The 23645-nt window shown below is 40.8% G+C and overlaps 1 long non-coding RNA gene across 1 annotated transcript; it reads right to left on the reverse strand.

Annotated features, from left to right (window-relative positions):
• Nucleotides 1-10144: 10144 nt before the first annotated feature.
• LOC112664706 (uncharacterized) lies at nt 10145-23475 on the reverse strand. The gene is made up of 3 exons (XR_003139901.3): nt 22755-23475; nt 18872-18995; nt 10145-10584 (listed from the first exon to the last, which is right to left on the reverse strand). It is a non-coding gene; the product is annotated as an uncharacterized LOC112664706 (long non-coding RNA).
• Between the last annotated feature and the right edge of the window lie 170 nt (nt 23476-23645).

The raw sequence follows: 23645 nt of genomic DNA on the forward strand, positions 1-23645 counted from the left end.
AGGGGCCTGGGGGCGGGGTTGGGGGGGTTCAAGAGACAGAAGCCATTAGGGAGATCTCATGCATTTTCATGACTATGGCAGATTTGTTTTAAGGCAAGGATAGAAAGACTTAAGGATATGGGCCATGGCCTTGGAAAGGATTTTGTATTTTATTCTAGGCGTTATTGGATTGGGTGTAGGAGTGATTGTGCAGGAGGAATCAAGGAGTCAAGAGATGGTACCATTTATGGAGGTGAAGAATTTTAGACAAGAACCAGGATCCTTGACTCTGACTCATTTCATTTTACCTTTGTTAAGTCTGCATTGTGTTTGGATGCAGGAGCCTGAGACGGAGGAGAGACTTGGGTTGGAACATGAGTCTGAGTTGTCAACACGTAGACACATAATGCTACGTATTCTGATGTAATCACCCAGGGAGAGAGTATAAAAGTATTACCATCTGCATTTTATGAGATAACTCAGGATTGAGGAATGTTGAGCAACGTATCAGATAGACCCATTCTGCCACAAGCAAGTGGTGGAACCAAGATTCAAACCAAGGTCCATAATGGGTCTAAAGAATAGTTATTGTCATTTTTGTTGCTATTTTTGTGGCTATTATTTCTTGTTGAGGTTAAGGGTTTGGCTCTATTGCATTTATATAAAACCAGCTTAGTACCCTAAATAGTCCTATAAAAATCCTCTGCTCTGGTAGTCCAGTGCTCCAGGAAACCCCCAGGCTCTGCCTCCACCTGTCATTACAAACCACTTGCCTTGTCCTGGGATTTCAGTTCCTGTTCCTTTGCCCAGCACCTGGTTATTTCTGTCTCTTAGCCCAGATCCTTTGGCCTGGCACTTCAGTGGGACTCTCTGTTTGGCATGCTCCCAGCTTTGCCCATGCATGCTATCTTTCCCTTGGCTCCATCAGTTATGGCCCACGGGCCAGTCTTTCCTCATCTCTGAGCGTAGTCCTGGATCCCAGATCCTGAAAGCGAGTAGGGTTCCCTGGGTGCTGAACGTCCAAGAGGATACGTGAGACAATTTCCTGTCTCTGTCCCTTAACATATATTCTTTCCATTAAAGGCATCCTGGACATATTCTTTTTATTCCTGTCTTACTTTTCCAGACTTAGGCTAATCAAGTAAGATAGGATAGATCTTCATTTCATTATCTTGGATCCTCTGAGCCTTCTTTTTTTGCTTTTCTCTTCCATCTGTCCCTTATAGACTTTTATACCTTAAAAATTTTTTTAATTATTATTTTTAAAGATATTTATTTATTTATTTATTTATTTATTTATTTATTTATTTGAGAAAGAGAGCAAGTGGGGGAGGAGCAGAGGGAGAGGGACAAGCAGACTCCCCACTGAGCAGGGAGCCCTACCTGGAGTTTCATCTCACAACCCTGAGATCATGACCTGAGTCACATGCTTAACTGATTGAGCCACCCAGGTGCCCCTATACCTTTAGAAAAGCAACAACCTATTTTACCTTCTTTTTCTTGTTTCCAAACGTATTTGTTTTTCTTGAAGACCTTTTAGCATTTCACTCCTGTGTCTTGCTCTCTCCCATACTGTATCTGATTGTTGCTAGCTTCAATATTTTTTTAAAAAATAGTTTCAACCTCAGCTGTTATCTTTTGATGTTGACCAATTGTAGATGTTGACCATCTCTTGCTCTGAGATGTCTTCTTACAACCCAGAAATATTGTTTGGGGGAGGGCCAGGTCTCCAAACATGCATTTCCTTCACTGCTCAGTGCAGGGTATCCTTTAAGTGGAATTCACCTATTGGTTATTTGTGGTCAACCTTCATTCAGATTGTCTGGGAGCCATGCTGGCCAGCCATTTAATATTTTCAAGATCATCCTGGCTAACATATATTAATATTTCTACAGATTTTATTAATATTTCTAGAATAGAGGCATGCTGAGAATGAGAACTCATTGCTTCTAAATGTCAGTTTACAAGACTCTTGGTGGGCCACTGACCTCTGTGTTCTTTCTGGAAATAATGTGATGAAATAAACACATCAGCATCCCAAACAGAAGGTTTATAGGGCTTCCTTGCTGGAGATTGCTGCTGCTAGGACTCCTCAAGACACTGGCTTTCCCTTGCTTTTGTCCAGGGCTTCTCAACCAGGGCACCTTTGACCCTTGGGGCAATAGCAGAATCTACAGGTGCAAGGGGGGAGGATTACTTGAAAACACATTCAGCATTAGCACATACCTTTATTAAAAATAAATAAATGAAGTTTTATGTGAACTGTGAACTGAAGAAAGTAAAGATGCACATGTGCAGAAAGTGAAATTATCTCAGTAGGAAGGCCAGGGAGAGGGCCCTGCTTTTCTAATTGTTGGTTGTTGTTGCTGTGACTGTAATAATACAAGAAATATATTTTACATCTTAACTGAGTACACATTTGTGTGTGCATGTAATAAAAACAAAACAATTTTTTTAGACAGTTCTTTTTTTTTTTTTTTTTTTTTAGTTCTTATTCTTTTTTTTTTTTTTTTTTAAAGTATGGGTTATGGCCACCTACACTAATTACATGATCCATGGTTTGAAAACATTTCCTTCAGGTGACAATGTTAGGCTCTTGGGAGGGCACAATTCTTAAGCTATTTCTTTTAATTAAAAAAAGGCATTTTGGGGGGCACCTGGGTGGCTCTGTGATTGAACATCTGCCTTTGGCTCAGGGACCTGGGATTGAGTCCTGCACTGGGGAGCCTGCTGCCCCCTCTGCCTATGTCTCTACCTTTCTCTGTGTGTCTCTTATGAATAAGTAAGTAAAATCTTTTTTTAAAAAGGCTTTTTTTTTTTTTTTTTTTTTGAAGTTGACCTGGCCCTTCAGACTACACTTACGTCTCTTCTCTTCTTCCCAGAGTCCCTGTTACAATTACTTCTTTTCATCCCAACTTTGCTCAGGCAGTGTGTGACAGTGCAGAATCAGTGTGCTACAGAATGTGGAAATCCTAGATTACATATCACAGGAAGCCAGTAAATTGTAGGCACATGATTTCATGATTTAAACCTAAACTTATCTGACAACTTACTAAGAGTTTGATGAATAAATTGATTATTAATAAAGATATAATGCATTAACTTTGTCTTGTGATTTTTAGTTCTGTCCGGGAACATTTACCCCCAATTCTCAACAGAAGTCCAGTTCTTAGCTTACCTGGTTTATAAGGAAGCAAAGCCCCGTTTTCCCCTACATGCTCAAGGCCTCACCTTCCTGCACAGGATGTGTCACATTCCACTCAGCCTCTCGAAATCCAAAACAGTGATACTCTGCTGATCCCTTCCACTCATCCACATCTTCTGTAGCTGCTTCTCTTGCTGGGCTTCCTCTTAATCTACTGTTTAAGTTAATCTTTTTCTAAGAGTGACTTTCTGATCTTTTCTCCTATTTCCTAATCTTCCAGCTCCAGTATTCCTTCCATCTTTCCCTTCCCCTTCCCCAGAAGGCAAGAGCCCAGAGCAGGTAGATCACTTACATCATCCATCAAACAGTTGTGTGAACACAGTTTTGCACAGTTTCTGAAATCCAATCTGATGTTGTATTTTTTCCTGATCTAAACCAATAAGATTCATTTCAACATTTCAAACTGGTGGGAGGAGGAGGGGACTATCTTATGGCCTCTGAATAGGGACAACTGCCCCGTCTGCCTATTCTAATTACCGGGGGCCAGGGCAAGGGCACAATGCAATGTTAAGAGCATAGATTTCAGAGTTGGGCAAACTTGGGTTGATACTTTGCCACTCCCTAGTGGCTTGTGACCTTTCTGCCTCTTTTGGCCTTTGGTGGTAATCCCTTTTTTTTTTTTTTTTTTTTAAGATTTTATTTATTTATTAGCAAGAGAGAGCACAAGCAGGTAGGAGGAGCAGAAGGACAGAGGGAGCAAGAGAAGCAGACTCCCTGCTGAGCAAGGAGCCTGACACACGGCTGGATCCTAGGACCCTGAGATCATGACCTGAACTGAAGGCAGTTCCCTAACTGACTGAACCACCCAGGCACCCCTTTGGTGGTAATCCTATTGCTTACTTCATTGAGACATAAGTGAGAATAGAAAGAAAAAATGCAGGTTAACACAGGACCTGGAGCCTAGTGCATACTCAATAAGGGGAAGCTATTCCCAGCTATTATCTCTGGGAAATGTACATTATGATAAGGATGTCCATGCACTCAGATGGAAATGGGAAGGCCTTCTTCCTTGCATGAGGTACATCTTGTTGGCTTGTGGCTTCTCTGCTTCTCTCTGCACATCTATTTTCCTCTATCTGCTGACAGCTCCCTCTTGCCTTCTCATTGTTTCTTGCCTCTTCAACTTGGGTTGGCAATTTCAGCCACCCCGGCTGTGTTTTTCAGTCCAAATAATCAGGAGAGGGAACTGGGCTTATCTAGTTCACCTTTTTTTGCACCAGACCATAGGGGTAGGATGGGCCTGAGTCCAGGACCCATCTCTTCAGTCACACTGAAGAGGCTACTTTTGGAAGAATGAAGAGTGTGATGTCTCTCGGGGACTTACTTGAGAGGATGTTACTTGGGAGACAAAGTAGAAAATATCTTGTCTCTAGTTAAACTTCGGGTTCAGGGTATATCCTCTTTTGATCTAAAGTGTCCTAGCAGAGACAATAAAGTTCGACCAAGATGATGAATGGTGCAATTCACCAATTCACACACTTAATAAATGGGAGTCATTTGCTTTGTGAGAGAACTCTGCTTTCCATTAGGACCCATCATACGAGTCATTCAAATAGCAGTTGCTTTTTACACTTCTTATGATTGCCTGTAGCTTTCTCTCGGGAAAAGTAAGTTTCCTTTTGTCACCACCACTTCTTACATGATACTCAGCCTAGTGCATTGATTTACATTCTCAGATATATATGAATCTTTTTTCCACTGGTTTATTTATTATTGCATCCAGCTGGCAAATATCCTTTACTCAGCATCTCTTTCTACTTTCCCACTTTATTCTTTCTTTCTTTTCTACTTACATAGAATATTTTCCCCCTCATTTCAGTCTGTTTGTTTTTGTTTTTTCTGTGTACCTCACACTACTGGACACTCAAGGATGTTGATGAATGAGCCTCCAGCCAAAGGTCTCTGGTGCTAGAGCAGCCACATCCGGGCTTCTGGAGCATGGAAATACCAGTACACTGTTCCTTGGCTGCCCCGTATAGGCTTCTATACCATGCAAGTGATTATAAACCTCAGTTCTACAGTTGAATCACACATTAAAATTGTTATCAGTAAGCTGGAAGACCTGACTCCTTCAGAAACATGTTATTGCTATCTATAATGGCTCTGAGTCATGACCTCCTTAGTTCATCCCCCCTACATTGATCATTATCTGGCTCTCTCCATTTGGATATTATCCCAATATCTTAGCACGTTTATTTTTATTTTTAAAAAAATATTTATTTATTTATTTATTTATTTATTTTAGAGAGAGACAGATTGAGAGGGAGAAACAGAGAGACAGCAACTGAGGGAAGGGGGCAGAGGAAGAGAGAGAATCCTGAAGCAGACTCCCCTGCTGAGCAAGGAGCCCAATGCGGGGCTCTCAATTCCAGGACCCTGAGATCATGACCTGAGCCAAAAACAAGAGCTGGCTGCCTAACTGACTGAACCAGCCAGGCACCCCTTAGCACATTGAAAATGGAATTTATTGTATTCTTTCTCAAGCTCTATCCCTTTCCAGCTTCCCTATGACAACAGTGAGAACAGTGATGGTGAACTGTACTGCTTCCACTTGTCCAGGACATTGTTACTTGTGTTGCCCTTTTCCACAGATCATCTTATTTGTGCCTCACAAAACTGCCATGAGGTTGATAGTGGCACTTGACAGATGAGGAGATAGCCCAAGAGGGGCTAAGTAACTCATTCACAGTGACAGAAGCAGCTCTTCTGATCTTGGTTCTGTGCTTTGGGCTCAGGAGCACCGCCTGGCACTTGCGCGCTAGCCTCACGGTTGTTTCTGTTCTTTTTTGTCAGGGTTCCTTTAGAGCCACATATCTAACACCCCACAGGGTTCTCCTGATTTCTCTTTTGCCGTGTCCCATTCTTGCCACTCTTAAACCAGTTCAACCACTGCCTTCCCGTGTAGGCCCTCATCTGCTGTCTTCTCAGACACTGTGAACACCTCTCCTTTTCCATTCTTCCCTTCTGCTCTAATTCATCCCGAAGACATGTGTTGGGACATAAGGTTTATTTGAAATATTTTTTCTCTTTCACAGCGTCTTCCCCTTTTTTTTTTTTTTTGCCATGTCATTCTGAGGTCTAATTCTGGCTTCCCAGCAGGACTGAAATGCGGGTCTCACGTACAGCAGCTGTTAGGACAGTGGCACCACATTCATAATTCCCACACCTGTTTGAATAGTAAATATCTGTGGCTGATTGGAAAAATCATATGCGTCAATATGCCGTTCTCATGAAATCACTCCCTTGTGGCCTACATCAGCCTCCTATTTCCTATTTTTGAAAATTCAAAATAGGCCCTATATGGAAGCCTGCCTGTTAGCTGTGAATTTGCTAACCTTGCCCTAGGTACCAAAGCAATGCAGCACTTAAACTATCTGTGCCAAGATTCAAAGATGCATGCAGCCAGGGCCTCCCTTCAGGGGGCAGATGATGGAATCATCAATTTCAGTGCTGCTAAAAATTTCCCAAGGAAAAGGAAGAGAAATAACACTTATTCTGCACCTTCTTGATGCCACCACCAACTCTGATATTTTATTTACTTTATCTCATTGAATACCTACAACAACCCTGCAAAGCAGATAAGCCTGGTGGGGGGGAGGTTGGGGAGGGCCCACGCTTGGCCACCCAACCTGAATTCATTTGAGGGATAGTATCTGAAAATCTGTTGGGAAGGGACCTATTTGCTTGAAGAATTAAAGAGGGCCTGAGAAATGAGTCATTCTAAGGAGAGTGGGGACATATTTTGGCTAAAAAATGGGAAAGGGGGTCATGAGTATTGTAAGCAGCCTGACGCTCTTATTATCTGCTGACTCTGCTATGGGGCTTCTCGCCTTAATTCTAGTGAGATTGAATAAATAGAAACAGCAAACAAAGCCATTTCACTTGAAAGCTATGGAGGCAGGATGTTCTGAGCTGAGACACCTTTGCTGGACAGCACATGTGGCAGAGTGCAGCCCACAGGGCTCCGGAGGGACTAGAAGCAGAGGGCATGCAGTCCCCTTGAACATGAAGGCATGGGGTCCCCAGGCAGCAGGCTTCACCCCTGATTCCACAGCTGGAATACAGAGATGTGGTCGACTCCACGGGCTGCTTGGATGACTATAGTTTTTTAAGAATACTTACGAGACCACCACTGGCTCCACTTTACATGCCCCTTCCCCACTCCCAGAGCTATTTGGGAGGAAGTCAAAGAGCCTTGTTTCCCAAATGCTATTTTTGTTGGCACATTTTAGTCACTATGCATTCCCACACCTGGCTGAGATGGCTTGGGAAGTAGACCATGAACATATCTTCATCTCCATTATATGGATGAAAAACCGACGCTTGGGGAATTTGAGTAACTTGCCTAAATTAACACAATTAGCAAGAGGCAGTGCTTCGATTTGAATTTAGGCCTTCTTCATTTTGAAGCCCATGCTCTTCCCACTGCCTTATTTATTCGAGAAGCATGTATCATGTGCTTACCACGCATCAGGCACAAGAGGCAGTGGGAAATAATAAGATTCTGCCCAGATGAACCTCACAGTTGGCAGTGGCAGAGATTGATAGCTGTTTTCCAAGATTCATGGGCTTCTCTTATTCCTAGACTCATAGTTGGGCTACATTCCCCAGCTTGCTTTGCAGTTTGGTCTTCAGCCTGCTGAATATGAGTAGAAAAGGTGAGTGACACTTCCAGGCCTTACCCATAAAAACCTCCCTCCCATGTGTCCCTACCAACCTTGGAAGCCATGTGTGGAAAATGGCAGAGCTGCCTCCACTGATGAGGAACATATGATTTGGCCTGCTACATGAACAAGAAATCAATTTATATTGTGCTTGAAACATTATACATTTAGGGTTTTTTTTATAGCACTAGCTATATCTTAATTGAAACATACTCCCACATGAATACTGCCTAGAATGGTTTTCTTTTTACCATAAGAACTACGGATAAACTTTCCTCCTTTTTCAACTAACTGCTTTCTAGACACGACTCTGAAAATCTGGTGGTGGTGCATGGAAAACAATCACTTGCTGGCTGGAATGGGCAACGCTGGGGACTTATATGAGAAAGCCCGCCTTGGTCCAGTGTTGCCACAACGACAGGACAATTCTTCTAAGTCTGACTCTGTATTAATCATTCCACTTTGCAAAAAGACTTGATGCTACATCCTCCAATCTGGCTTCTTCCATCAGTTATAACACAGGCAATGTCATAACCTTCCTCTGCCACTCTTTTGTTCTACTTTCAATTTGTTCAAAAGTCAAGTTGGGAAGATGGCCGCTGCCCGTTGGACCCCCTCAGAGACCTTGAAAGTTATCATAATCTTTTTTACACATCAGAAGTCAGGGATTGATTGTATTATGATGATTGTATAAATAATCCTCACAATAGAAGCTAGTGGTATATTATGTTTATGCTTTGTTTCTAGTACAATTTTTTCCTGAAGTAAATATATGCCTTATTTTTTTTGTTTTGAATATTTTTAGTTTACTATGAAGCTATCAGGATTTTTTCCAGCTGTTAGGATTTATCTGTCAAAGGTTTTGAAACAGTACAATAAAAGTGCTATCTATAGAAGAAAAGTTGATAAATTGGGAAACATTGAAAGTAAGAATGTATGCTTGTCAAATGGCATGGTTAAAATAGAAAGGAAAAGCATGGAATGGGAGGAGATATTTGTAATATATATATCCCAAAAAAGTACTTGTGTCCAGCATAGTAAAAGGATCCCAATGGATCAATAAAAGCACAATAAAAAAAATGGGCAAAAGATCTCAATAGCACCTTAGAAAACAGGATTTCAAATAACCATAAACATATGAAAAGGTGATCAACTTCATTAGTTATTAGGGAAATATAAATTAACACCACAGTGAAGTTTTACACATCTACCAGAATGGTTAAAATTAAGAAGATAGGCAATTTATGTGATGTCTAGTATGTGGAGCAACTGGAACTCTTCCTCACTGTTGTTGGAAATGTAAATTTGAAAAAACCTTTTTGGATAACTGTTGTTCTACCTATTACAGCTGAACTTATTCTGTGAACAGGCAACTCCACTCCTTATACCCAACAGAAAAGAATATATATATTCACAAAAGATGTGTACAAGAATGGTCATAGGGGCACCATTTGCAATAGTTAAAAACTGGAAACAAATGTCCACCAACAGTAGAATGGATAAGCAGTGTTGTACTCATAAAATCCTATACAGCAATGAGAATGAGCAAACTATTTCTATTTGCAGCATTATGAATGAATCTCATAAAATGCAACACTGAATGAATGAAAACTGATATAAAAGAGCACATGATATGTGATTCAATTAACATAAAGCTCAAAACTGGGCAAAACTTGGGTGCCTGGCTGGCTTGGTCAGTAGAGCATGCAGCTCTTGATCTTGGGGTTGCAAGTTCAAGCCCTGTGTTGGGCATAGAGCTTACATTAAAAACAAACAAACAAACAACAACAACAACAACAACAAAAAACAAATCAGGCCAAACTCACTGATGGAAATAGAAGTTAATTCAGTGTTTACCTTTGTTAGGAGGAAGGGGGCTTGAGGGAAACCTTTCAGGGTGCTGGTTATATTCTATTTCACAATCTGCATTGACTACACATTGTTCACCTTATCAAAATCCTTGGAACTGAGCACTTACAAAATATGTGCACTTTTCTGCATGCGTGTTATACTGTAATGAAAAAATGTTAAACCCACCAGATCATGCAGACATATTGAACAGATACTGAAAATTCTAGGAGATGAGATACTTCTGTGTAGAAAAGCTTCATAGTGCATGAATTCATCATTTTCTGTAGGATTTGGTTTCTTGCATGACAAATGTAAATTTCAGCATGTAGCCTTCTCAGAAGTGGAAAGGCACTCAAGTAGCATCTTGTCCAATGACCTTGCCACACTCCATTATTTATTTCATTTCATTCTATTTTATTTTATTTTATTTTATTTGAGAGCATGTGCATGCATTTGCATACGTGGGAATGGGAGGCAGGGAGACAGGGGAGAGATGAGGGGCAGAGGGAGAGAGAGAATCTTAAGCTGGCTCCATATCCAGCCTGGAGCCCAATGGGGGCACCAGATCATGTTCTGAGCCGAAATCAAAAGTTGGATCCTTAACCTCTGCCCAGGCACCTCCTTTAAAGGTGAATATTGAAGTGGAGGTGCCCAGAGTGGATATCAGTTATTTTTTGTGGGCCTGAATCCCTTCCTGGGAGGCCTGCCCCTGCTTGATATGTCCAGTATGTTGTGTTGATGGGTTCAGTAATAGCATTCTGCCCATCTACCGCCAACAGGGAGGTTGATATTTGATCTTCGCTTGGCCGATAACATTTTTTAATCCTGGGAACTTCCATTTTGAGCTGAGACATCCAGACACAGAAGGTGGTGAGGCTGCATTATCTGAAAGCAGAGCCATAGAAATACAGTTCACAAGATCCTGCTACCAAGGTGCCTGGAGCTCTTTGCTTCTGCCCTCCTCAGGCCAAATGATCCAACAGATCCTTTTATTCTCTGTCCTGCCTTATGTCCTTCCAATCAATTCATTTTTTGCTCAGGTAATAATAGTTTATTTTCATTACTTTCTACCAAAGAATTGATAGAATGTCAGATCCCCAAGCTGCAAGGTTTAAAAACTCACTACTTTTAGTTCATCCAGGAATTATTAGGCTGCACAGAAAGAATTCACATTGGCCAAATTCACAGGAATTTAATCTGTAAACCACAATATTAATTTATTGCTTTATTCTGCAAGCTATTCTTAGTCTAAGGACAAAAACAATCATTGTACAGAGAGCATTCATTTCATTTTTAACATTTATTGAGTATGCACTGCCTGTTAGGCACTGGTGCAATGAAAGTGAAAAACCAGAGATTTTCAAAAAGATTTCCCCAACCTCTGAATCACTATCGTTTCTCATTCTACTTCTAGAGTGCTGCCTATTTGATTTTTCTATACCGTTTATTTGGCCTCCGGTCAACAATCTTCAGTGGCCCCTCATCATCTACCTACTGTCCAGAATGCTTCCATCCTCCTGTCAGCCCCCATTCCAAGATAAGGCTTCCATAAAAGGACCTGGTGTTTCTTCCACTCCTTCCCACTTCCTCCCAGAGCCAGCTCTGTCTCCACACCTTCAGGTCAGTCTGGTTACCTCATAATGAATTCTGCCTCTCTGATTAGTTTATCTTGATCCTGGACATGCCAGTTTGTAATTCCACGTGCCAATCTTTCTTTACATCTTACCCTCCCTCAACTCCTGGACCAGGTGGGCATGAGATCTGAACTCTCTTCGTTCCAGAAGGGTGTTAGGACAAGGAGCAAGTCCTGAGGCCTAAGACTGGCATTCAAACTCTCAGAAATGTCACGTATTTTCTTTACATGAACATGCCACTCTAACTGGAACAAATGTTTACTCTTTTGTTAATAGAAAAGAAAGTATTTCCAATTGTCTGCTTTTGCTTATATTGTTCTCTGTCCCAGGAATGTCCCTGTGCCCCCCATTTCTTCCCTTCCTGTCTGGATCCATGAAGCACTCCATAAATGCTCCTGACAGATCCCTCAGTGCTTTCCATCACCTGGTACCTCCTGCTTCGGTGGTGACTTGGCCATGCCTGTCTTGTCTCTACTACCAGTTTTCAAGCCTTTCAAAGGCAGTTACTGTATCTTAGACTGTTCTATTAAGTATTGATTTAAAGATGTGTGCTGAGGTCCTACTCTGTGAAGGGGACTTTACTGGGCATTTGGGGCATACAAAGAAATATAAGACTTAGGTCCTGCCTTCAAATAGTTACAGCTCAGTTGAAGACACTTTGTCACTGTAGATCACAATGACCTGTTCATATTAGTCTGCTAGAGCTGCCGTCACAAGATATCACAGACTAGGGGGGCTTGAACAACAGAGATTTATTTTCTTGGAGTTCTGGAGGCTGGAAATCCAAGACCATGTCAGCAGGACCGGTTTCTTCTGAGACCCCTCTCCTTTGCTTGCCAATGGCGGCATTCTTGCTGTGTCCTCACATGGTTTTTCCTCTGTGTGTGTGTGTGTGTGTGTGTGTGTGTGTGTGTGTGTGTGAGTTTCCTCTTGTAAGGACACTGGTCAGATTGGATTAAGACCCACTCTTACAGCTTCATTTTAACTTACTCATCCCTTTAAAGGCCCTTTCTCCAAATTCAGTCACATTCTGAGGTAATGGGGGTTAGGGATTTCAACATATACATTTTGAGTGGGACATGATTTAGCGTACAACCCTGTTGAATGATTGGTTACTGGTAACACTGTGGAATTAAGGTCCGACTGTGGCAATTACCTGTGAGTTGTCAACTAACACATTTCTTGGATTTTTGGAGGCATTCCATCAGGTATACTTCCTTCTGTTGGTCTCACAGTACACAATACAATGTAAGACACAGAGAAGACCTTATTTCCTTAAGTAATCAATAGAAGTATATAATATCTGTATTTGGTTTTCTATCTTTTAAAATTAGAGGTGGAGGGCAGCCCGGGTGGCTCAGTGGTTCAGCGCCACCTTCAGCCCAGGGCGTGATCCTGGAGACCCGGGATCGAGTCCCATGTCAGGCTCCGTGCATGAAGCCTGCTTCTCCCTCTGCCAGTGTCTCTGCCTCTCTCTCTGTCTGTCATAAATAAATAAAAAATCTTTAAAAAATAAAATAAAATAAAATAAAATAAAATAAAATAAAATAAATAAAATAAAATAATAAAATAAAATAAAATAAAATAAAATAAAATAAAATAAAATAAAATAAAATAAAATAAAATTAGAGGTGGAGAGCCATTTGACCCACAGGAAACTTAGGGAATCATAATCCTATCCCCTAGTAGTATTCTCAGCCTGCCACTTCTTGGAACTTGGTTTTCTATTGTTGGTCCTCCATGTCGTAAGATTTTCTTTGAGTCTTTTTTGCTGGTCTGTTAGCATCTGGATATGACCAGGAAGGGTGGTAGGTATCAGGAATAGTTATAGGCTAATGAAGGTAATTGGCATATGGATTAACTAAGGGCAGGCCTTGTACAGGTGTGGCTGGTTCAGGAGTTTGATGAATCAAGGAAGGCAGAGAATAATGAAAGTGGCCAACATCAGGGTTTGCTGAAGTCTAGGGAACAAAGTTGAAAAACCAGTGAGTACAGTTCTACTCTACTAGATGGAGGAGTATCGGGCTAAGAATTGGTGGGGAAGATATTGCTCTGGAAGCATGCAACATTGCTTTGGATGCTCTTTCTTCTACCTGGCAAAATGGCCTTTTGAAAATAGCTCTGATGTTCTCTGAGCATCAGTATAAGCAATAGTCATGTGCAGTCCTAATCACCAGTATGCACAGGTGCAGCCTCATGGGTTGCTTAGGCCTGGTCTGTTGGCTTCTGTGCCATATTAGTTGTTAAATATTTTGAATATCACCCCTGTGCATATGTATGATTTCTTTATCTTTTTGGGTAAAATTTCTATCAAGGGCACCAGCTACTCTGCTATTCCGGGTTCTCATATAAAGATTTAAATGATAAATTTCACTTGGCATTCAGAACTCAGGATGATAAATAACTTTATGCTGTAGTGTACAGTTCCAATTAACATCAGCACTAAAGTCACCAGAACTGTCAGTTTCTCTACATGACAGTAACTACTGACAATTCATCTTGGTTTCCTGGATGTCATCCAGTACATTGGCCAAAGAGGACAGAGTAGGCATCTGTGTTGTATTTTAACCTCCTTCTTGCCTCCTTTTTTTTCTTCTTTTATTTGGATCTAAACTTTTTGCTATTGAATATGTAAGTGCAGAATTGGGAGGTTCCCTTATCATTCATTCATTCATTCATTCCTCTAAGAGGTATTTTAGAGTTCTTACCATGTGCTGGATACAATGGAGAGCAAAACCTGACATAATCCTTGTCCTTGTGGAATTTAGAGTCAAATAGCTAATGGCACAATAAGCCAAGAGGTCATATCCCTACTTATGTCTTTAATCTCATCCCTGCCCACTTCCCTCAAACCTTGTTCAGTTAGTTTTCCTTTTTTGCAACTTCAATCTTTTCTAATAAATGATCTTCCCCTCTGCCCATCAACATGTCATATCTCCCTTCTACTGAAATGACAATCCTCTTGTCTTCCTTTAAGTTCTTAATTGCCAACTTCTCTCCCCATCAACAGACTTCACAAGTGAGTTAGCCTTGACCTTCCACTGCCCACTCATTTCTTTTTTTAAAAAAATATTTTATTTATTTGAAAGAGAGAGAGCACAGTGAGAGAGAGAGAGAGAGAACGCAGCAGCTGGGGGGAGGGGCAGCGGGAGAGGGAAAATGAGGCACCCCACTGAGTGAGGAGCCCTAAGTGGGACTTGATCCTAGGAGCTCAGATCATGACCTGAGCTGAAGGCAGATGCTTAACCGACTGAGCCAGCCAGGTGCCCCTGCCCACTCATTTCTTAGCCACTTGTAATCCTGCTTCCACCCCAACCTCTCTGGGTGGCCAGGTAATTTCACTGTTCTGTGTATCAACTCTATTTGGTCAACTGAGGGTTCGTCTTCCTTTTCACGCTAACAGCCAGCAGCAGACAAGTAAGACCCTTTAAATCTGTTAAACCTCGTCCCTGAAAGGCTTCCCCTGACTCACTCCAGGAAAAAACGCTCCCTGTAGGAAGTACCTAACTAGCTGTTTGGCCTACGACCAGTCACTTAAGTTCTCCAGACCTCAGTTTCCTTATCGGTAATATGGGTACGTCGTGCTAAGATCTCTTCCTGTCTTAGAATTTTGTGGGTGTAGGGAATTAGATGAGGAAAGAGCCATGGGAAAGAGTGTCCCCAATGTTTCCTGACCCTAGGGACAATAAGGGAGTGAGGAGATAGTTAGCTCTCTGATAGTTCATGGAGGGGGGTAGTTGAGGAGGGGAGTCAAGGAGATACTGGAGGGCAGTGATGAGGCTGGAAAATGGGGAGGGGCAGAGGGGCTGAATAAATCCTTTCCTGGAATCATAGCTGTAGATGCTCATGGAACAAGAAGCCGTGTGTAGGCTCTGAGTTTGTGCATCCAGAATATGCAGAATTTGAAGTATGTCCTTGACACACGCTAGCTCAAAGAATGGAAGTACATACATTTCCCTTCCTGTAATGAAGATGCACAGTAGAAGCACCAACTATGGTGGTTAGTTGGATACATGAAACTTCCCTACTAGAAGATGAGTGTTTTGAGGGCAGGGAGCCTCTCTTTTCAGTCTTTACAGTTTCCCAGTGACTGTAGGAAGTACAGCTTGTTACATTGAACTGGAGAACATTCTTAGATTTTATTCAGCTTCCTCCTGAAGGGAAATTCTGAGAGTGATTCAGAATGATTGACATGTTAGATTATTTTAGCACTGACAGTTGCACTTTATATGTTCTAGTTATATGAAGCCTTTCCTCATTTATTGTTGATTCATTTGTTATCTATTTCTTCCACCATGTAAGCTTTGGAAGACAAAAATTGTGCCCCTGTGTACCCCCAACACTTAAAATTATGCTTGGCACATAGTGGGCTCTTAATAAATATTTATTGGGTGATTGTATGAATGAATCCCTGGATACGATCTCTACTTAAAATTCTTATGGTTGAAAACTTAGGGCCTGACAGCTTGCCTTGGGACGGAGGAGGTAGAGCTAGCAATTTCCCCTTTTCTGCTCTCTTATGCTTTTCCTCTACCCAAGTGACAGAGTTTGGGCTGTCCTGGAAGGTGGGAGGGAAAGAGGAATGTATCCATCAAGCCAAGAGAGTGGGACTTAAATCTCTCTGCAGCCCAGTGGTGAGTGGGCGTACAGGAAGGCTTAGCACAGCCCAGATGGAGGATCCCTTCAGCAGGTCCTGCCTGGGGATTCTTTAGCAGAGCCCCAGTGGGTGCCACCATGAACTCTCACCCATGTATCAGCAACTGGTAGGCTCCATCTTCAAGGGAAAATTTATAGTTGTCATTGGTCCACAGAGACATGAAAGAATGAATTGGTGTAGCAATAGCTATTAGTTGCATCAGTGTATAAAGTGCAGAATTGTGGGTTCTTCTGAAAGTCAAACCTAATGAAAAACAAAGCTGTGGGCTTTATGATGGATGCAGAAACCCCTGCCCTCAGTGAGCTTGCATGGTGGTGGAATCCACAACCTAACAATGGTGGAAAGGGTGTCACTCCTAGTAACCATTTCTGTTGCTCTTGGAGAAACTGGCTGAGCCGTGAAGAGGGTAAAGTTCATCTTCAATGGCTTATGCTTTCTCTCTGTGCTACTTACCTCTACTTCCCCCAAATGGGAAAAGAACCATCTGCTTGACTGAATTCATGAGAAATCTAAGTCACATGCAATTTGTTTCTCTTCCTGTCTTTGAATTCTGAAAGAAGATAGGTAACAATAATGCCCTTTGATTTGATAACCTCCTTTGAGGAATAAAGTCTAAGGAAAGAATCTAAAAGCAAGAGGGAAGAGAAAAGAGCCCAAATTTGCAATATTAAAGAATGGTAAAATCAATACAACTGAATACCATACAACCCTTAAAAATCAAGAAGTTTGAGGCATACATATAAATGTATAAGAAATAATATTGAAAAAGAAAACTAGAACATAAAATACTTGATGCACTGATTATATGTCTGATTACTGATTTGTAAAAATATGTGAATTTTTATACACTGATAATGTGTTCTGTATTACTAATCTGTGTCTAGCTCAGTGCCTAGCATGTAGTAGGTATTTAGTAATGTTTATTGCATGAAGAAGAGAATCAGAAGTAAATTTAGAGAAATGCTTGCAGTTTATATTCATCAATTTCCTTTATTGCTTAAAGCTGCTTAAATGCATAACAAAAGAGTTATAAATAAGGTCATCTTTTCAATTTCACGTTCATGATGAGAGAGGAAGGAAATACCAAATGTTAACAGTAGTGGTGTCTGAGTCTTGAGCTACAGGTAATTTCTATTTTGATTCATCAACCTCTCTGTATGTTCTCAATTTTCTACAATAACCATAATCAAGGAGAAATGATTTGTTTAAAGGATCATCCTGAGACAGCAAATTACAAACCCAAAGGAATGAATCTCTGTCATTGAAACTGCAGGCATTATGGTAAGCTTGGGGGTGGGGTATGCCTGGCATCTGGAAGCACACAGCACAGGCCACCGCCAATCCAGTCCTCCTACATGTACAATTGACTTTGGCACTCAGACTTCAAAAGTGAGAAGCAGCTGCTACTGCGAGTCTGATTGAAGCCTACACATGTTAGGGAAGCATGCCTGTGTTTTATATCATTATTGCTTGGGAAAATAGATGATATTGTCATCTCAGAAGGGCGCAAAGAAAGCATTTGTTGCAGTATGTTTTTAGTAGTATAAATTTTAAATAACTAAAATGTCCATAATAGAGACTATAGCCCTTAGAATTCAGATGTAAAAACCAAAGGAATTTGCTATGTTGCTAAGTATGTAGCTCTGAAAAGGGAACTAACTAATGCAGAACCTAAATATCTTTTAGGCAGAGCTGCTGCATGATGTATAGAAATAAAGTCACAGCAATGAATCCATGAGACCATTAGGACATGATTAGATATTTATTTGACTTAAAAAATATCTACTTCCTGGGCAAAAGTTTTTACTACCCAAATAAATAGCTTGGACTGAAAGAAACTAAAAATCACTATCATTTGTATTGGGATATATATATATAAATATTGCACAGGATATAAATATCATATATATGTGATGGAATATTATATATATATGATGGAATATTACTCAGCCATAAAAAGAGTGACATCTTGGGGTGCTTGGGTGGCTCAGTTGGTTAAGCATCTCACTCTTGATTTGGATCAGGTCATGATCTCAGGGTTGTGAGATCGAGCCCTGGATAGGGCTCTGTGCTCAGTGAGGAGTTGCCTGAGATTCTCCCTCTCCCTCTCCCTCTCCCATTGTCCCTCCTCCCACACATGCTCACTCTCTCTCAAATAAATAAATAAATCTTGGGATGACTGGGTGGCTCGGTGGTTGAGCATCTGCCTTTGGCCCAGGGTGTGGTCCTGGAGTTCTGGGATCGAATCCCAAATCAGGCTCCCTGCATGGAGCCTGTTTTTCCCTCTGCTTGTGTCTCTGCCTCTCTCTCTCTCTGTGTCTCTCATGAATAAATAAGTATTTTTTAAAAAATAAAATAAATCTTAAAAAAAAAGAGTGAAATTTTGTCATTTGCAACAACATGGGTGGATCTAGAGGGTACAATGGTAAGCAAAATATGTCAGAGAAAGACAAATACCATGTGATTTTACTCATCTGTGGAATTTAAGAAATAAAACAAATGAACAAAGAAAAGAGACAAACAAAAAACCAGACTCTTAAATATAGAGAAAAAATAAATGGTTATCAGAGGGGAGGGAAGATGGGTGAACTAGGTGAAGGGGATTAAGAGTACACTTATTGTGATAAGTACTGAGTAAGGTATAGAATTGTTAAAATCACTATATTGTACAGCTGAAACTAATATAACACTGTATGTTAACTGTACTGGAATTAAAATTTTAAAAATCACTATCATTTGGAGGCATAACCATTCAATTTGCCTAATGATACCTAACTTAAGAAATAATATTTTCAAATTGTTAAACAGAAATTTATAAGATGTTCTAGATGAAACCCTACATTTATGTAATACCTATTTCTATTTGCTAGAAGACACTAACCTTGAGCAGAGTTTAGATGCAGTTTGAACAAAGCAGCATTTTCATAGTCTCAGATGAAAACATGATTGTGTATGAAGGGGTCAACATCTAGGTTGAACTGCAGAGTAAATCCAGAGTCCTGTTGCTTTGGAAACAATAAAAGTTAAGATAGGTGTAGAGTGTTTGTCCAGAAATTCCCTTATCTAAAACTCTGTGTCTGGGTTGTAAATCAGAACTACGTCTCTGTCTAAAAGGATTTAGACTCTCTGGGCAAGAGATGGATGCTTCATTCTTATTGATATAATTACAAACACCAAAGTTTCTGATATCTGTGTTTGTAGAGAACAAAGTTTCCCAGTGAGTAGGAAAGCAGTAGTCACTTGAAGAAGGCAGCTATTATGACACTTTACAGCTGCAGTATGTCCTCAGGGGACACTGCATCCTGTTAACTGTGCAGCTGGTTTTATCTGTGCCTGTTCTTCCAGCCTGATGAATGGCAGGGAAGATTTTTACCTTCTTAGTTTGTGCTCATTTTTACTTTCTCATGGGCAATCCTAAATGCTGAACACTATACTAAGTACTTTGCATACATTATTTCATTTAATCTTGACAATAATTGTTGGCTAGTGTCCTATTTTATAGATGAGGACACTGAGGTCTGGTAGTGTTTAAAGTGGTTTGTTCAAGGTCACACAGTTAGGAAGTGGCAGAGCCATTTGAAACTCAGGGCTGCCTAACTCAAAATATATTCTTAATGTCTATACTTCAAGCACATATGGAAATTAAAGACTATTCAAAGAAACACTGACAAAATTTATTTATTTTGTGGTGCAGTGGCAGACTCATACACCCTAGGTAGGATTGTAGATGGGAACAATTTTCCTGGAGGTCAGTTTGGCAAATGTGTAGTAGAAAAAAATGAAGCCAGCAATTCAAGCTAGCAATTAATCTAGGAATTTAACCTAACAAAATAGTTTTCAAACTGGGCACAGAGGCATGTGTTAGAATTATAGCATCATTTTAAAAATAAACAAAAAAAGCAAGAAACAATGTAAACATTTTCCAGCAAGGGATTGGTTAATTAAATGGCTAGAGAGACATACAATGCATGAGTATTCAGCCATTTTAATGATAAAGATGTATTTTAGGGTAGCCCGGGTGGCTCAGCGGTTCAGTGCCGCCTTCGGCCCAGGGCCTGATCCTGGAGAGGAGGGATCGAGTCCCACGTCGGGCTCCCTGCATGGAGCCTGCTTCTCCCTCTGCCTGTGTCTCTGCCTCTCTCTCTCTCTCTCTCTCTCTCTGTGTGTGTCTCTCATGAATAAATAAATACATAAAATCTTTAAAAAAAGATGTGTTTTATAGTAATAGATACCAGATTATTGATGAGCATTTATAGTGTGATTCTATTATGTAAAATTGAATACCTTAGTATAGTTGTATGTGCAAATATGTAGTCAATATATGGAAAGGTGTTTACTATGCTTTTCTCTGGCTCAATAGTTTTTTTGTTTTTTGTTTTTGTTTTTTTACTTCTTCGTACTTCTCTTTGTTGAATATTTTATGAATTTGCTTCATTATTACAAAAAAAAACTATTTGAAAAAAAGAGTGTCAAAGCTAAATCAATTCTTGCTTTACAAACTGGAGTGATTTCATGTACACTAACCAGATGTTTTATAGAACTGAGAATCTATTTTGCTTTGGAGAAAATTCAACAGGTATGTTACAGATCCTTGAATATGTTCTAAATCCTGGACCTGGGTCAATAGGACCTGGTCTAAAATCAGATCTATCTGGGCTATAAAAGTTAAATGTCTTACATTTTCATTGAAAAAAAATTTCTTCAAACCACTTTCATTTAATTGGAGTCCGTCCTACTTGTCGATTGGCATTGTTACTTGGAAGTAAAGGAGCTTTCACTTAAGTAGCTAAAGCAAATGGATTTCCAAAAGGCTGCCTTGGGGTTCAGGAAGTAAATTTAACTATAAATCTTTCACCCCTTGGGGTTAGTTGGAATTAAGGAATTGGGCCTTGAATAGAAAGGTGGTGTGAATAGAAAAGTAGATGGAATCAGAGACGTGTTGAAAATGACCAGAAAAGAGATGACCAATTGAGAGAAATAAAAGTGGGTTATTAGTTTATGAAAAGATGCTCCCTATTACTAATCATTAGGGAAATGCAAATCAAAACTCCAATGAAATACCACCTCACACCCATTAGGATGGCTACTGAAAACAATATCAATAAGAAAAAAAACATAAAAAGCAAGTGTTAGCAAGAATGTGGAGAAACTAGAATACTTGTACATTGTTGGTTGGAATATAAGATGGTATAGACACTGTGGAAATCAGTATGGAGTTCCTAAAAAAATTAAAAGTACAAATACCACCTGATCTAGCAATTCCACTTCTGGATATATATACATACAAAAGAATTGAAAGCAGGGTCTCAGAGATATTTGTATACCCATGTCCATTGCAGCATTATTCACAATAGCTAAATAAAGTGTGTCCATCAATGGATGAATGAATAAGCAAAATGCAGAATATTAGTTAGCCTTAAAAAGGGAGGAAATTCTGCAAAATCCCACAAAAGGGATAAACCTTAGGGACATTATAAGTGAAATAAGTCAGACACAAAAAGACAAATGTTGTATGATTCCCTTACATGAGGTACTTACAGTAAACAAAATCATAGAGACAGAAAGTAGAATAGTGTTTGTCAGAGGCTGGGGGAGGAGAGAACGGAGAGTTATTGTTTAATAGGTATACAGAGCTTCAATTTTACAAGATGAAAAGAGTTCTGGGGATGGATGATGGTAATGGCTACACAACAATGTGAATGTACTTAGTACCACTGAACTGTACACTTAAAAATGGCTAAGATGGTAAATTTTATGTAGTGTGTATTTTAGCATAATAAAAAAGAAAAAAAGTGGGTTTAACTGTTATGGCAAGTGATTATGATTTGCAAAGGAAGAAGAAAAAGTCAAAGGGTCTTTAGAAAGAGTGTAACCCTAGAAAAAAGAATTCTTTCCTTAGCATCTATGGATGGTTATGGCAATATAAATAATGCCTTAAGTTTCATTCATCATTCAACAACATCTTAGCTCTGCATGTCCTGAGGATGTTTTAAAGTTAATTAAACCACTGAGCTGCAGTATGTGTGTGTGTGTGTGTGTGTGTGTGTGTGTGTGTGTAGGGGGCAGCTAGAAGGAGATGCAGGAGCTATTAACAATTGAAGCGGTGGAAATAGATGAAGCCAAACTAAGTGAGGGGAAAGAAGGGAAAAATAAAATCTTGAGGATACAAACATATTATGGCTTTGTAAGAAACGAGCAACCAAGAAAAGTGCTAGTAAAGGGAAGGTCAGAAGACAGGTAGAGGAAAAGAGACTGATGCAGAAGAGAGAGGAGAGTTTCAAAAAGGAAGAGTTTGCAGTAACCATCCAGCACTGTAGAAAGGTCCATAGTGGGAGGACTAAAGGGTCCACTGGATTTATCAATTTATCAATCTAGCAGGAACTAGAGTGTAGCCCCAACAGGAGACAGCATCACTATCCAAGTGACTCACTTGTGGGCACCTTCATGCAGTCTGGACTGGACTATACTGGGAGTATGTCCTGCAAAAGGGGACAACAGGGTGGATGTGGAGATGCATAGTGCTGGGTATTTCCAGCTGTTATTGGGAATGGGGACTCTGCTGGTACCTAGAGGTCCTGATAAACCAGGTGAGGGCAAGGTCTAAGGAAGTGCACCTAGGGCGCCAGTAACATATCTTTGACAAGAATCGACTGAATGGACATAAATGAATTAATATGAGTGAATGTGGGATGTGGGCGAAAGGTTGCTTTTATGAGCAGGACAGGGAGAAGGTGGAGGATCGTGGGTGTGGCAGGATGGAGTACCTGATTCTGGAGGAAGCTGCTCACTGCCTCAGAGAGATGCCAAGGGAGGATGGCGTTTTCAAGGCAGTCAGGTTTCGGTTAGGACGAGTGAGACGGGTTTCAGGATTGACAAGGGGTTTGCTCTAGGATAGAAAACACTGGAAGAGAAACAGCAGATAATATTGCGAGACAGCAGCGCCAGAATAGGATTGAGGCAGGTGAAAGTAGCGAACTAACTGGGGGAAAAGAGTGCGGGAAAGGATAGATGTATGCTTTACAAAGCTCTTCCGCAGCCAGTGACTCATGCATCCTTGGGACATCCCAGAGAGGGACAGAGAGAGACGGAGAGAGAGGTATTATATTGCCAGCCTTTGGAATGAGGGATGCTTTCCAGATAAGGCCATCACGGCTCCGAAAGCCTGTTCAGCAGCTGTTTGATTCCTCCAGTGACAAGGCACACTCCACTTTTGGAAGTAGTACTTCCATGACAGAATTTAAAAAGCGGGTAGGAAAGAAGAAAGGTGTGGGCCCCCCTTGAGGGGAAAGCTCTGTCAATGACAGACATTTTGGGTAATTCATAGACTCGCAGAGCCAGACGTGTCAGTCAGATCTGTTCATCTGTAAAACGAAGGGGGCATATGATCTTTCTTTTCCCTCGTCTAACAGCCTGTGAAATCATCTAAGCAACCACGTCCCAATTTTACAGAACAGGAAAAAAAAAAAAAAAAAAAAAAGAGAGAGAGACCCCGCGGGATGTGTCTCTTTCTCAAAGTAATACAACGGATCGGCGGAGGGCCGGGCCCAGGAGCGACTCCTCCCGGGTGTGCAGGGCCTCTGGCCGCCGCATCCCCACCTTCTCCGGAAGAGGAGCGCGGCGGGAGGCTGCAGGCCGGGCGGCCTAGCCGAGAGCGC

Source organism: Canis lupus, chromosome 17 (genome assembly GCF_003254725.2).
Source record: "Canis lupus dingo isolate Sandy chromosome 17, ASM325472v2, whole genome shotgun sequence".
Taxonomy (NCBI): Eukaryota; Metazoa; Chordata; class Mammalia; order Carnivora; family Canidae; genus Canis; species Canis lupus.